Source organism: Ambystoma mexicanum, chromosome 1p (genome assembly GCF_040938575.1).
Source record: "Ambystoma mexicanum isolate Mex_15411 chromosome 1p, UKY_AmexF1_1, whole genome shotgun sequence".
In the NCBI taxonomy this organism is placed as follows: Eukaryota; Metazoa; Chordata; class Amphibia; order Caudata; family Ambystomatidae; genus Ambystoma; species Ambystoma mexicanum.
In genome coordinates, this window is record NC_090921.1 from 1,112,568,361 (window position 1) to 1,112,583,852 (window position 15,492).

At 46.2% G+C, this 15,492-nt stretch overlaps 1 protein-coding gene across 2 annotated transcripts in view; it reads right to left on the minus strand.

The window, feature by feature from the left end:
- Positions 1-15,492, minus strand: part of LOC138448990 (zinc finger protein 436-like) — a 555,369-nt gene that overhangs the window by 247,703 nt on the left and 292,174 nt on the right. The window lies entirely within an intron of this gene.

Here is a 15,492-nt window from a genome sequence, read left to right on the forward strand (position 1 = left end):
ACCCCCATTTCGTTCCTGCCGTTCTGGATGAAAGTTTTGGAAGCACTGGTATCCCCTCTCCTGTCAAATTTCTTGAGTCATCCCAGTATTTCGATTTGTTTCAATCTGATTTTCGGCCTGGAAGAGGCACCTCTCCTGAATTCAGTACTGAATGACTTGGTGCGTCTGGTGGATCAGGGGGGTGTCCGAGCAGTCTTGCTATTAGATCTGTCGGCTGCTTTCGACACAGTTGATCATCCTACCCTGATCTCCCGTCTTGCCGAGGCTGGCTTGTCTGGCCAAGTACTGAACTGGTTCTCTGCCTTTTTGGCAGACTGTTCCCAATCTGTGTCTCTTCCTCCTTCCTGCTCTGTTTCTGTTTCACTTTTCTGCGGGGTTCCCCAGGGATCAGCACTGTCCCCTATTTTGTTTAACATTTATATTAGATATCTTCTGCTCCTTATTCAGTCACATGGGTTTCGTTATTAATCTTACGCGGACGATACCCAGATTCTGGTCCATCTGGGCCTCACTCAATCTGAGACAGCTATTAGGCTGAGAAAGTGTCTTGAGGAGCTGGGTATATGGATGACAACGAATTGGCTAAAGCTAAATGGTAGCATAACCGAGGTCTTGATTGTAGGTACTTCATCTCCCCATCTGTTTTGGACTGCTGATTTCTGGCCCTCATCTCTTGGCCCTCTCCCCACGCCTGCACTGTCGGTCAGGAAATTAGGGGTAAAAGTCGCTGCTTCTTTGGCCATGGATGAACAAGTCGCTGCGGTCTGTAATACCGGCCAGTTTAAGCTTCGTATCCTCCGGGAGGTTCTTCCTTTCATTCCTACAGCATGTCAGGCCCCTGTGGTTGCAGCTCTGGTCCTAAGTGTTCCGGATTACTGTAACTAACTTTATCTGGCGCAGCCCCACTACCTGGTCAGGCGGTTAGTTACTCCAGAATGCCGCAGCCAGATCTATTCTTCGCCCCCCTTTCGGAGTTCATATGTCTCCTCTACTGAGGCAACTACATCGGCTCCCTGTGACCGAACGGATCATGTTTAAGTCCATATGCATGGTACATCAGGCCTTCTACGCATGGAAGTGGAATATCTGCAAGCTACATCCGTCCACTACATGCCCACTCGCCTTCTCCGATCCCAGTCGGCTCTTCTGGTACCGGTTCCTTGGTTCAGGCTATCTCGACAAGGGGGGGGGGGGTGCTTTTTCAGTGGCTGCTGCCAAGCCTGGAATTCCCTTCCTGTTGCTCTGCGGGGGACCGCCGACCATTTTGCCTTTCGTCTGCGACTGAAAACGATGATATTTTAGAATTAGCTATATCACTAAAATCTATCTTCATGCTTCCAGCGCCGTGATGCCTCCGGGTGTAGATGCGCTTCAATAAATTCGGTTAGCATAACATAACAAAGTCTTTTGATTATAGAGGGATTTTGATTGACCCTCTGTATGACCACTTTGACCTATTTCGTGGGCCTTCCTTTGGCCTTCTGGTACTTGTAGTTTTTCTCATATGGGGCTCAACCAGAGTCCCTCGAATTAGCATTGCCGCTTTGCCTCTGCAGCTGGTCTCCCCTTCACACTTTTAACAGTTCATTCAAAGTTCAATTGCTTTGGTTCGAAGATTGCCACTCCTGTGATTGTCGCTCAACAAAACCTGGTTCTTATTGGTTCTCTCCTCAACTCACTGGTTGCGATGAACCGCTTGGCTGTTGGCTTCTCTGGAGTCAAGGCCGGCACCACAGGCGCAGGAGCTTCCCTCGCTCCTGCTTATCGGCATAAGCCTTCCCTGTGTACCGCTCACATCTGCTGCAGGACACTTGTGCTATTGTTCACGGTTTTAGGCTCTCTTCCACAAAGGTTCTGTGGGTCTGGGACGAAAAGGGCAAGGTTACTTTCGGACTTGCCACCCTCTCGCTTCCTGCAGCCTTTCTCCTTCTCTTGAACTGCTGCTTGGTAGCCGTACCGTCATGATCTCGGCTATGCTCGCCTTTCTCGCCTTGCTCGTACTATGCTCTCTGGCTCCACCTTTTATCCATGTGGGGAAAGGGAAGGGCTGTCAGGTGTGTGTGGTTCCAGTCAACTACCTAACTTTGCCTGACCCTTGTATTGGGACATGTCAGGGAAATGGCTCAGTTATTAGTCCGTTGTCGTTTGTGTTGTACGAAAGTGTTAAGAAAGGGGGGCCAGTGGTTTGGAATGTCCTACGTGAGAGGATGGGGACAAGGTGTCAAAGGAAGGGGGATACTGTAGGTGTCACCCAACAAGGAAGAAGGGATCTGAGCCCGGCTGAGGGGGATCCAGGGTGAACCATGAGTTACCCGAGAAGGAAGAAGGCATCTGAGCCCGACTGAGGGGGATCCGGGGTGAACCGTGAGTCACCCGAGAAGGAATACTTTTGAAATTGTAAAATAAAGGGATCTGAGCCTGGCTGAGAGGGATCCAGGGAGAGAAACCCAAACCACATAATTATAATAAGAAAATAACATTCTATATTGGTTTTGTACATCAGGCCCTCTGAATCACGAGACTTTGATGGAAAAGAGACTTGAGCCCAGAAGGCCCTTATACTGGAATTGGAACTGTATCCTTGTGTCAAGAAAGCCAGAGTTTGTGCTCGGCTCGAGTGAACCGCCTTATTTTGTGAACACTTTTTTCTTTTCCATGAACATTCCTCCACACTAGTTGTAAATTACTGGTAAGAATTGGCGATATATTTTTTTTTTTTTACAATTTATTTTATTTGATATACATGTAGCAACAAGGCTAGATCATATACAAAAAATTACATGATTCACAGAAAAGCCATGAAATGATCAAGACTTAATCGAGACATTTAAAAATTTCGACTTAATGCATATAAAATCGAACAATAAAATATATTAAATTTATGTTGTGTCCCTGGATAAAAGCCAACCATAAGGAGGGTATTTCATTAATAGTGGTCGAATTGTCATATGCTTTGAAGAACTTCATGCGTAGTGAGTCTAAGCTTTCACATTCTATTATCATGTGGGACACTGTTTCATATACCAAGTTTCCACATAAACGATAAAATGTATGTGGATAGTGGGAATAGTTGTAACTTCCTTTAGACGAGAGGACCACTGACGCATTAAATTTAATTAGGAGATAAGTACGAAAGATGTACGGACTAGGATAGGCGGTGATTTATCTTGGAGAGGAGGTACGTACCATTCTTTCATTACAGAAATCACTAGTAGATGTCATACTCCCAACATGCAGCATATTTTGCATAAAAGCAGCCTCGCGTAATTTAATCTTCAACCACTGTTTTACATTGCCGGATAGAAATGAAAAGCTACCTTGGTATAACCATTTCTTATGGATACGCTTAAACACACCAATGGTTCTAATTGAGATATTGTCATCCAGACTTAAAAAGGCCTTCACATATGGGACAATGATTTTATCAGATTGTACTGTAAGTAAACGTTCAAGGAGCAATACACATTGAGTAATTTATACGTTCCATATACCCTTTAGATTAAATTCAAGGTATAGATATTCCACGCTGATATATTGCAGGAGGCGAAATAGCCTCCTCAGTATTTTAGCTTCAAAAACAATCATTCATTTCCTGTGTTTTTGGCCCTAGATTGCAACAGCATACGACAGCATAGACAAGATCTTTGCATTGTATATGGACAGAACAGCAGATGCACAATAGCCATTGTTGCGTCCAATGAATGCACTAAGTGCATTAACTGATATCACACATTTTCTTTTCACTTCGGACCAATGCAAATTCCATTTCAATTTCTCATCTACAAGAAGGCCTAGATATTTATAAGATGATACTTGCTCAAGCAGTTCAGTAGATAGGGTCCATCGGAATCTTTTGGGTCGATGTTTCTTAGTGAAGACCATAGCTTTACTTTTGGCGATGTTAATCTTAAAACCATTAACTTCCGAGTATGTAGCTAGGACATTCAACATCAGTTGTAGGCCTACTGGTGTATAGCCTAGAAGAATAAGGTCATCTGCATATTGAAGCCACCCTATAGTGACATACTTAATTTTCACTGGGTTTGCAGCATGGATCAGAAATGCTGCGGACATATCGGCCAAGTAGAAGTTAAATAAGATGGGCGCTATCATGCATCCCGGTTTGACTCCACAGTGGGTAGCCATGGATTTTGATAGTCTGCCCATTGCTTTTAAGCACACACGAACAGTATTGTCTGCATGCAGGATCATCAGCATGTGAAGCAAGCCAGGAGGAATCCACCAGGCATCTAATTTCCGCCACAACCGATTCCTAGAGACGGTATCAAAAGCAGTGGAAAAAACGATAAATGCAGAGTGTACATCTAGATTACGCCGCAGCCAAGAGGGTTCAATGGCAGACATCAATATAACCAGGTTATGTGATGTACTTGACTTGTCTCTGAAACCTATTTGGTTTACTGGCAGGATCTTGTTGTCAGCAATCCAAGTGTTCAACTCAAATAAGGGGACTTTTGTGAAGATTTTGGAGGTAGAGTCAAGCATGGCTAACATACAGAAATTTGATGGATCATCCCAAGCCCCTTTCTTGTGTGCAGTTAAAATATTACTAGATTTCCAAGATGGGGGAAGTATACCATGTCGGCCAATGTGAGAAAATAATAAATGTAAAGCAGCAACCCATAATGAGGGATCTCCTTTAATTACAAGGTTGCTAATGCTGTCCGGACCGGCTGCACATGAAGATTTTATGATATCTAATACAAAGGCTTTGCTTTCCAATGGGACTGCATGGATCCGTAATATCAAATTAGTGGATTAGACTCGACCATGAGTGGATTGGATGTGGTTAGCCCATGTATCTTCATTGATACAGTTTAAAGTTCACGTTTTTTATTCTTCGTAATCAGTTTCCATATTCCATTGCAATCCCCTGAAAGGGCAGATCTGGCGATTTTCTGCCATAAATACAACTCCACTATTTTTTATGGTTTTTGAGCCAGCGTCGGTAGGTGCATTTAAGAGCACGAACTTGGGCAATGACTGAAGGCTCAGGAGACCTGTCATTATGATGGGACACAATGCACTTAATTTCATGGCGCAGATCTTTTTTTGCAGATTGGATCAATCTATCATTGCCAGATCTTGATGGCAGGGAGATATTAGCTCTTTCAAAGACTGATTTGTAAACTCTTTGTTCAATGGCTTTACTTTGAATTTCAACCATGATTTTTGAAAAATTTGAAATCATTACCTTGCCAATATTTGGGTCAGATTTGCAAGATCGTATAAAGTCGGAAGTAATGTCTGGGCCATAATATGTGCATCCTGCATGTTGTTATTTATTCCCTGGATGCAATTAAGGCCTTCATTGAGAGATATTTGCCCATTCCTATCATGTTCCGATGTTGACTTATTTACAATCGTGGTATCAATGACAAGACATAATGGAAGATGGTCACTCTCATCACGACCAACTACACCTATATCTACAATATATTGCATACCCAAGTCGTTAAAGAAGATGTAGTCAATGGTCACAGCAGAGCGACCCTCAATTCTCGTCGGAGCTGTATGAGGGTCACTCAGCGACAAACCATTTAATCGTACTTAATTATTTGGTTGTAATGTCTTACGCCATTTATTACCTCGTGTGTTGAACGTCAACTTAATGACCTCATAATTGTGAGAATAAGAGGTCAATTGCTCAATTGTGGTCATCTCACCAATCTTGGCATTAAAATCACCAAGTAGCCAAATAGGAAACCGATGCGAATAAAGCTTAAGAATAGTTTCAACTGTTTTTGTATTCTCTAGGATAAGCGACATCTTTGGTGGATCATATAAATTGATTATGATTATGTTCATCGCAGACTGTGATATTTTTGCAATTAGTATGGTTGGTGTAGATTGCGACAATTTCACAATTGACCAAGGAGCCTGTACTGATATCAGTAATCCACCCTTTGGGCGTCCCAGATGGCCTTTTATGGCAACTTCATGAACAGTACGTCTATCATCAATGTGTAACTCAGTTGTGACCCAAGTTTCTTGGAGGGCCACAATTGAGAACATGTCGATGTTGCCCAAAAGTCCACCTGCTTCCAAGAGGTGTGAATGGCCGAGAGTGTTCCATGAATAAAGGAATTCGGGGTTTATGGGTCATTGACGTGTGCCAGAGAAATGTTCTTTAAACGTTAAGGGTAACCATTGCCAATAGCCTTCGGGGACATCCTTGGATGAATTTTTGGCAATATTGTTTTGCTGATTATCGACTACTTTCGGTTTACGAGGCACTGCATTTCCATTACGGCATGGTGTGATTGGTAGCCCAGATTTATGTGGGATACTTTGCCTGTAGACTATTGCCAAATTGGTTTTATTGGACAGTGATGTCACGGCAGTAACTGGAGTTGCAGGGCTCCTTTTTATGACCGGAATATTAACTCTGGGCGATAAAACCAAGTTGAAGAAGATGTTCTTCAAAGCCCATGATGTAGTTAAGGGTGGCATCAGTTTTAACCATATACAAAAAGGGGGTATGTCCTGGTAGGCAAAAGCTACACCGCTCAATCGCTTTTCGCGTTAGTTTAGGTTGTCTCTGCAGTGTAGTGATGAGAACAAATCCCATGAGGTGTGTATATTTCACAACAAGTGGGGTGTCGTAACAGTAACTCCGTATTAAGGAAACTAAGGAGCTTCTAAATATGTGTTTAACAATAACACATCTCTATATATCTTGATGTAAGTCCCTTAGATTCTAAGAGCTCACACGCATTCAACTGAATTAAGTTGTGTCAAAAAAAGAGAGGACTTCTTTTATTCTTAATAAATAAGGTTTGTAAAGTTCAAATACCAAATTAACCATACATGTAATGTAAACATTGAATAAAGTGCAACAAGCATATTATATACAATTTAAAACATAAATAAAAAAATCTCGCAAATAATTCTCATGTACAAATCCTGTAAATATTTTACATCATACAGTCAAAATGCAAAACGAGAATGACAAAAAGGAAATTTGATCTGTCCCAATAGTTTTGGAACCGTTCTTCAACAAAAATAACTCATGCCAATGAACGTCATAAGATACAAAAATGACCTGGATTCAGTTTTAAAACAAACATTAGATGTATAGTGGTTACTGAGCTCAATTTCGTCGACTAGCCAGATGTCGTTTGAGGTTATGACTGTCATTGGTATAATTGCATTGAATATTTTCAATATCGCTGATCGATTGAGCGGGCATTGTGGCTGATCTACAGCAACTTGTGCCAATTGTAGTGCCGCCATAGTATCAACCTTAGTTGGAATCCATGTAACGGAGCAATGGGGAGAGGTGTCTTTCACAGCACTATTACCTGTAATCCATTGCTAGGGAGAGTCATCTGACTATTGTCAGTGTGACCAGGAGCAGTAATTATTCTTTTTTTTTATTTGTTTGGGATTTTTAATTTTTGTTATTTTGGCAGTTTTAGTAATAGCCATACTGCTTATGATATTGCTACATGATGGTATTCCAGATGAGTCAAGACTGGATACAATAACAATAGGTTCAAAGTATGCGGAGACATTTTTCGTGGTCAAGGGCACATCATCAGGAATGAAAGAAACTTGCAAAAGGTTAAGTTTGCTTTTAGGCCCGTGCCGCTTAGCATACATAAATGCATGATGGACAAGATTCAATAGTCGCGATTTACACATGAGTGGTTTATCGCAAAGAACATTCATTGTTTCCTTTGTCGGAATCAGATTACTCTGAGGAAGAGGTAAGGACAAGACAGGAAGACTCTTAGCTAAGCATTACTCGCCACATTTCTTCCTTAACCCCTTAAGTGCCAAGGACGAGCTATCTCGTACTTGGAAGTGCATGTGCAGTGCCAAGGAAGTGATAGCTCGTCCTTTTTGGCACCTTGTTTTGCTCAAAAGTGTAATCCAACCCCTGAGCTATGTGAGGGGGAGGTCCCCCCTTACTGCCAGGGGGCTGGATTACTTTCAGTTTCACGTCGGCGTGTGTAAAGCACGTCGGCGTGAAACTGAAAGTAAAATCACTGCAGCAGCCATTTTCGGCTGCTGCAGTGAAGAAAGAAGGCGACTACCCTTCTTTGTCAGCCTCGATCTACGGCTGTATTTCAAGCCGGAGATCGAGGCAGAAATTGTTGGAAAGGGGAGATTCTCCCCTTTACAACGATACCCATTGTGTGGCATTTCTGCTCACGGATCGGGCGCGGGGTGCCCGATCCATGAGCAGCAATGTCACAGGATCAATAGAGATCCGTTTGTGGCGCAGGGGAAGGGGGGGCTGCTTACTAGGTATGAGGCCCTCTTCCCCCCCGTGGACCCAAAGCATGGGGCCACAGCGCTGGAGACCCCTGGTGGCAGATGGATTCCCACGGGTGTCCTCTTTTGGGAAATGCATGGGGTTCCCCGTTATCCTTGTTGGCTTTGACACCCTAGGGCCAAATCTGTAGGTTGCCCACATGAACAAAATGGGCAGTGGCGAAAGGCTTGGGGTTACCAGTGGGCTACCCTTTTCCTTTTGCGCCCCCGGTAGGTGCACCCACACATGTGAGGTACCGTTTTCATCGGGACACGTGTGGGGACACGGGAAGGTAGGCCATGTGTTGTTGGCGGTGTGTTTCGGTGGGTGGCCAGAGTGAAATGTCTGAGAATTGTCTTCATTTACAGCCAATTTCAGAGACATTTCCCTGTGTCCACTCACCGAAACACGCCGCCAACAACAGCTGTCATACCTTCTCGCGTTCCCACAGGTGTCCCGGAAAAAACGGTACCTCACATGTGTGGGTGCACCTACTGGGGGCCAAAAGGAAAAGGGTAACCCGCTGGTAACCCCAAGCCTTTTGGCGCAGCCCATTTTGTCCATGTGGGCAACCTACAGATTTGGGCCTAGGGTGTCGAAGCCACCAAAGAAATCAGGGAACCCCTTGCATTTCCCAAAAGAGGACACTGTGGGAATCCACAGAGGTCTGCCTTGCGCAAATCGGCCCAGAATCTACTACCCAGAACCTCTGGCAAATTCCAAATTTGGGGGTAAAAAACTCAATTGCCAAACATTTCACTCTGCTCAACCAGAACACACGCCGCCAACAACAGATGTCGTACCTTCCCGCGTTCCCACAGGTGTCCCAACGAAAACAGTACCTCACATGTGTGGGTTCACCAATCTAGCCGCAAAGGGAAATGGCTAACCCACTTTTAACCACAAAAGGGTTTGGGGAGATAACCTAGAGATTTGGGCATAGGGTGTCCAAGCCACCAAGGAAAACTGGGAACCCCATGCATTTCTGAAAAGAGGGCACCAGTAGGAATCCACAGAGGTCCAACTTGCGTGAAGCGGACCAGAATGTTTTACCAAGAACCCCCGACAAAGTGAAAAATGTGTTTTCTTTTTCCACATTTCGGACTTTGAGGGGGTGTCTGGGTAATAAATTCTGGGCCGCTTTGCGCAAATCATACCTCTGCGGATTGCCACGGGTGTCCTCTTTTCAGAAATGCATGGGGTTCCCAGTTTTCCTTGGTGGCTTGGACACCCGAGGCCCATATCTGTATGTTGTGCTTGTTTGGAGAAAGTGTCAAATTCAGGTGTCGAAACAGACTTGGGGTTACCTGTGTTTTAGGCATTCCCCTTGGCGCCCAGGTAGGTGCACCCACACATGTGAGGTACCGTTTTCATCGGGACACCTGTGGGAACGCAGGAAGGTATAACATCTGTTGTGTTTGTGTGGTTTCCATAACGTTTTGACCCATTTGCTGGTGCCCTTTTTCACACAACCCTTTCATTTCCAAATGTGACCTACATTTAGTCGCTGCTTTAGACACCATACACTTTTGTAACCTGCACAAGTTACCTACCCTTGAAACGTTCTGCCTGTGCTCTTTCAAAAAATGGATGCTTGCCGCTCCTCACCACATTGGTTTTCCCAATTTACACATGCCAAGTGCGTCTGTTCAGGCCGTGAGCATAAAACTCCTGTTTACCAGGGCTCAGTCTTTGGCTTGTGGTATTGCTTGTTTTGTAAAACACTACAATAAATGTGTGCTTTCCTAACTGCAAGAGTCGGGGGAATGTAGCGGAGCATTGCTTTTCTCAAAATTCATAGAAGCCATTGCCGTACCAAGCCAACCATGTCCAACACATACCTTTTTTTCGGTCATTTTCCCGCTTTTCCCCCAATCTATGGCATTTTCCCCTACCTAATTGTTGCCTGACCTACGCAAATCACCCCTTCCTAAACTTGGAATTTTGTCTACTTTTCAGAAATATATGCTTTTCTGTCCTCCAATTCGGCTTTTCTACTCTTTTCTTCCATTCCGTCCAGGCATGTCCAATTGGCAAAAATGGCCAAAATTGCCTACCTCCCACAAAACAGTTGATAACCACATCAAAATATTTTTTTCTCGTTTCCACTCAACCTGTTCCTGAAAGCCAGGAAATTGGGGACCTCAGCACAGCAAACCATTTGTTCCTAGCTCTTACATGGAAAAAAACACAGGCTTCTTTGTACATCATTTTATTTGCATTTTTTGAAAAAAAAACAAAATGTTCGCTCTTTTTGCTTATTTTATCTCACCCCACTACAGCAACCTAGGACTCCTGGGTGGCGTTACGACCGCCTACATGTGGGAATAAAAGGAGCAAAATTTGGCCGAGATATCTCATGTAACAAAAAAGTTACAAGGCATTGAATGGCCACATTCCGAAATCCCCAAAAAAGGCCCTGGCACTCGGGGGAAATACCCATGGCACTTAAAGGGTTAAACTATTGTGGATCAAAAGTGATTGGATGTCAATTTTAGTTTCTAGGAGGGTGCATTTAGCCAAAAGGCTAGATAGCACATTTTCAAGAGATAGGTTTTTTATTATCGGGCCTTTTATTTTGACAAGACTATACTAGGACTGCTTTCTTTATTAGTTGATGGCCGTAGCTTCCTCCCCTTTTAGATTTAGGTTTAGATAGGCGTTTATCACACTCCTTTGAAAGTACAATAAACACTGTTCAACTGTGGCCACTTGTGTCTGCCTTACTTCAATACCATGCCTTCCTTACACAGGCCTGATTTCTTCCCTCTTCCTCTGTGATAACCTTGGAAAAGGCCCAAGTTAGGATTTGGGTTGTTCCATTGAGCAAACACTGAATAAGGAAGGTCGACCTCTTCAGTGTCTTGGGAGGATTTCTTCTTTTTGGGGAGATCTGCACCTCAAAACCCCTGAGAGCCTTTCTCAGTTTCATTTTGGTCTTTAGTCTCTTTAGGCATGGGGAACAATGCTTTTTCTAATATACCCTGGGCTATCCTTTCTCCCTCCTTAACTGTATATAAGGGTTATTGCTGTGATTGTGCAGGAGGACTTTAACATCACCACTATAATCAGGATCGATAATTTCTGCCAGGACATCTAGCACATATCTCCAGGCTAATCCAGATTTGGAAGCTAATCATATGTAGGTGCCCCTGGGAGGGGTTAGCACTAGTCCAGTGGCAATTAAACATCTTACACACGGAGGTATAACTATTTCCGTAGTACTCTGTCAGTCAAAGCCAATGGATGGATTCTGCAGTTGCCACAGTTGGGGCTTTGGCCTTGGGACTTAACCTAATAAAATTCATGGGTCCCAAACTTTTATCAGTTGGTCCTGATTCCACCCTTGACACCATTTATGTTAGCTCAGAAGAGGGACACATACTCTGGCTAGACATTTCACCTGGGTATTTATCAAAGAATAGGAATAACCCCTACCTTTCCCTGTTTTATAAGGCGTCCCCACCTAATGAAACTAGCTAAGGGGCTTGTCAGTTGTCAGTGAATGTCTATACTCTAACCTATCTGAGCCTACCAATATTTTTTAACAACTCAAAGGCCCTCATTACAACCCAGGCGTTAAGGGGTTAACGGCGCCGTTAAACCCTTAACGCCTGATTACGAGGTCCCTTTGCGGGTGCCACTTTAACGCCTGCTTTTAGCAGGCGTTAAAAAACCAACCCGCAAAGGGACCTTGGTGCTAAGTACGGTGCCGCAATTTGCGGCACCGTACTTAGCGCCTTCCCCATTCCCATTGAGCCCTATGGGGCAAAAATGGGAATGGGGAAGGGCCATGGCGGCATGGGGAATTACCGCCCCGCCAATTCCCCATTCCGCCATAGCGGAGTCGGTAAGTTACCGGCATGCACCATGGTGCTATTAGCACCATGGTCCAACGCCTGGGTCGTATGAGGGCCAAAGTCATGGGAATGTCTACCTTCTCCTGAGGTTTGTTGGCTTATGGTTCAGCCACTTTTCAATAGATCTTCAAGTAATTTCTAGTGATCACTTTATCAGCCAATACAGGTCATTTGTTACTCTTTTGGACTTTTGTTTCTTTTTTTGTTTCCTTCTATCACAGGTGATCCTTCTCTCTTCCCCTGCTAACTTTATCAAACAGTTATCATTGGGCCTCATTAGGAGTGTGGCGGTCCAGAATAAGGGTGCCGGTAGCAACGTACCAGCACCCTTTCCGGACCACCACACCCCGCCTGCAGAGTCTTCACGGAAGTACCGGCACTGTGGGAATGGTGACTTCCCAAATCCAACACCTGATATCCCGCGCCGCTGGGACTTTTAACTGGGATATCAAGTGGCAGATTCAGTGTTACGAGGACGGCGGCAACCCTCTGGTAGCACCAGTGGATTGCCACCATCCTTGTGATCATGTCTTTTGTCTCATCAGGAGTCAAGCTAAATTTAAGTCAACCATTGTGTTCACCCTGGCATCCTTCTTCGGTTTACACCTACACAAAAGGGGTCATACAGACCCACTCCCAACTGCACAGGTGAGGCTCACAAGACTTGAGACTGAAGTCCCACAGTGGACGGGCACTGCACCCTGTAACAGTGCACAGACGGGTCACTGGCCCATTATGGAGTTAGCACCTCATCACGCAATCGCTTCCTTTCTAACACCTTCTGCCCGTTCCAAGGAACACAGGCATGGGATGGAGTCCTCCCCTTCCAACACAAGTTCCCCGCAGGTATCCTAGGTCTGTTCCCAGGGCCGGCCTTAGGGGCAGCAGCACCCTGAGCGAATTGGTGCCCACCTCCTTCCCCGCATGCCCCTGGTCAACAGGGGGCGTGGCCACAAAGTGTAATATATTTTTTTTAAACCTTGCTCGGGCGGGGAGGTAATTCTATGAATAGGGTGCATTAGCACCCTATTTTTCCTAAATGCGGTCTGCTGCCGCGGTCGCATTGACTAACAATGAGGCGCCTGCCACGCCTTCTGCCACTATGCCAGCTCGGCGGAGCCCTTGAAAGACTCCCTCCAGCTGGCGTGGTGGGGGGCTAACGGTGCCTTTTGTTGGTGAAGGAACCCGCGGCGGAGGGGCGCATTTGGTGACAATGGGGTGCTGAGCACCCGATTGACATTGAATGCGCCCGCCTGCTGTGCCTTCTCCCGCTACGCCAGCTTGGGGGAGCCCTTGAAAGACTCCCCTGAGCTGGCGTGGCGGAGGCTAATGGCGCCATGCAGGGCGTGGCGCCCCGGGTGTTCCCCGGTTGGCCCCCCCCCCCAAGGCCGGGACTGCCTGTTCCCCAGAACACCAGACAGGGAGGGAGGGAGGCTGCTCCTCACTGCACACGTGCCTCTCCTATACCACATGCCCATGCTAAGACACAAAGGCTCAGGTGAGGAAGGTTACCCGTCAGCAAAGATGGTGGCATACACAAAAAAGAAAAAGAAACATAAGAGGGATAGATCGATCCTGTGCTCGCATTGGGAGGTGTACCTGTGAGTTTCTAACTCAAACTGCTCTCTTGAGATGCAATACAGGTTCAGAGAAGCATGTGCACATTTTCACTGGCCTCCTACCCTTGGCCAATCAGTTGCGCAGAGAAACAACAAACAACAGACTGCTGGGGGAATGCGTGTGAATTTTCACCCCGCTGTTTGCCACCTCGTAAAGCAAAAATGTATGATGTGAAGACGACCACTTATTCCCCCATCTGATATGCCGAAGCGTCCCTGATGAAAAGAAATGATGCCGTCACCGGTGTTTAGATCAGAGCTGGGTATTTACCCAGCAGACCCAGAACCGGTTTTGGTTACAAATTAAGTGAAATCGCAGTAATCAAGAAATGAAGAGGAGGGCGTAAATGGGAAATTAAATCGAAAAAATGGGGTTTGTTGGTACATACATGGACTCTGCTGTTGGGTTTTGCTAGGTAGTGTTCACCGGGTGGAAGGTGGGGTTTGGGTGAAGTTTCTGGACAGTCTGATCGGCAGCAGAAAAGGGGGATGTCTGCCAACATAGGGGAGACGGGAGCTCCAGGAGCCAGGGGAGGCTTGCAGCTGTCTCTCCCACTGCCTGCTCTCTTCCCCTTCCCTTCCTCAGCATCCGTCCGGGAGGAGATACCACTCACAGCAGCCGCTACAACTCAGATGCATAATACAAGCCTTGTACCCAACAGACAACCGACCACCACCCTCGAGGGACCCACTACATCTGCGGATAGCAGAAGAGTGAACGGTGAGCAGCAGGCCCAGAAAGCATGCTGCTGCGAGACTCTCCCTGCATCCTAAACACAGACTTTGGGGCCCGGGCACCGTGCTCGAGGTCCAGTTATGGATAGACCTTCCCACTTGCATCGCAGTGCCAAACCAGCATCCCAACACTTAAAGCAGTTTAATCTACCTGATTGCATGGAGACATAGGCTCTGCTGTGAGAGCCGAGGGAGGCTGCTGGGCTCCCTGCGGCAGTGGCAGCAACAGGAATATTGGCCCTGATCCCTACAAAGTCACTCACTGCAGTCGGGAGACCCTTCTGAACACATCAAGCAGCTCTCTCCCCGGTCCTCAATTCCCCCACAGCACAAGCTGGGAGTCTAATAAACGCCACGCGGTGGGGTGATTGCATGGGGCCGAGTCCCACACTATCCAGCACCAATCATTCCAGGTAGCTGGAAGGTACCTAGGGGGACAGATTCTATCAGAAGACACTGGCAGATGCCTCATCCTCCCCCGTTTTTGAGCAGGCACTGACTCCCGGACCCCCGATAACGACCCCTGATAATGACCCCCGATAACGACCCCCTCCCAACCTCCATCTGGGGTCTGGAAAAAAACACTTAGCACTTAGGACACTTCTAAGGGGAAGCGAAGCACCCCAACTCCACCTCGACCACCTGCTGAGAGGTTCGGTCCTATTTGGGTCACCCTGCGAGCCCCGCTGCGCTGCTTAGGTGCCGCGAGCCGTTGGGGGGGGGGGGTGAATGCCCCAGCAGCAACAAGACTAAGCTGCAACAACCCGGCTAACCAGCATCAGCGGAAAGTTTGGCCGTTGTGCGCTGCCAGCCAAGAGCACAATAATGAGCAACTACGGGTGACAGCAGTGGGGGGTGGGGGGGACTGGAGAGAGGCTGATACATAGCTCAATACAAACAGCCTCAGTCCCTTCCGAATTCCATGAAGTAGTCAACAACCCCATTTCTCCCGGCAGCTATTGGCCGGCACACACCGAACTTGCGGCTGGAAGCA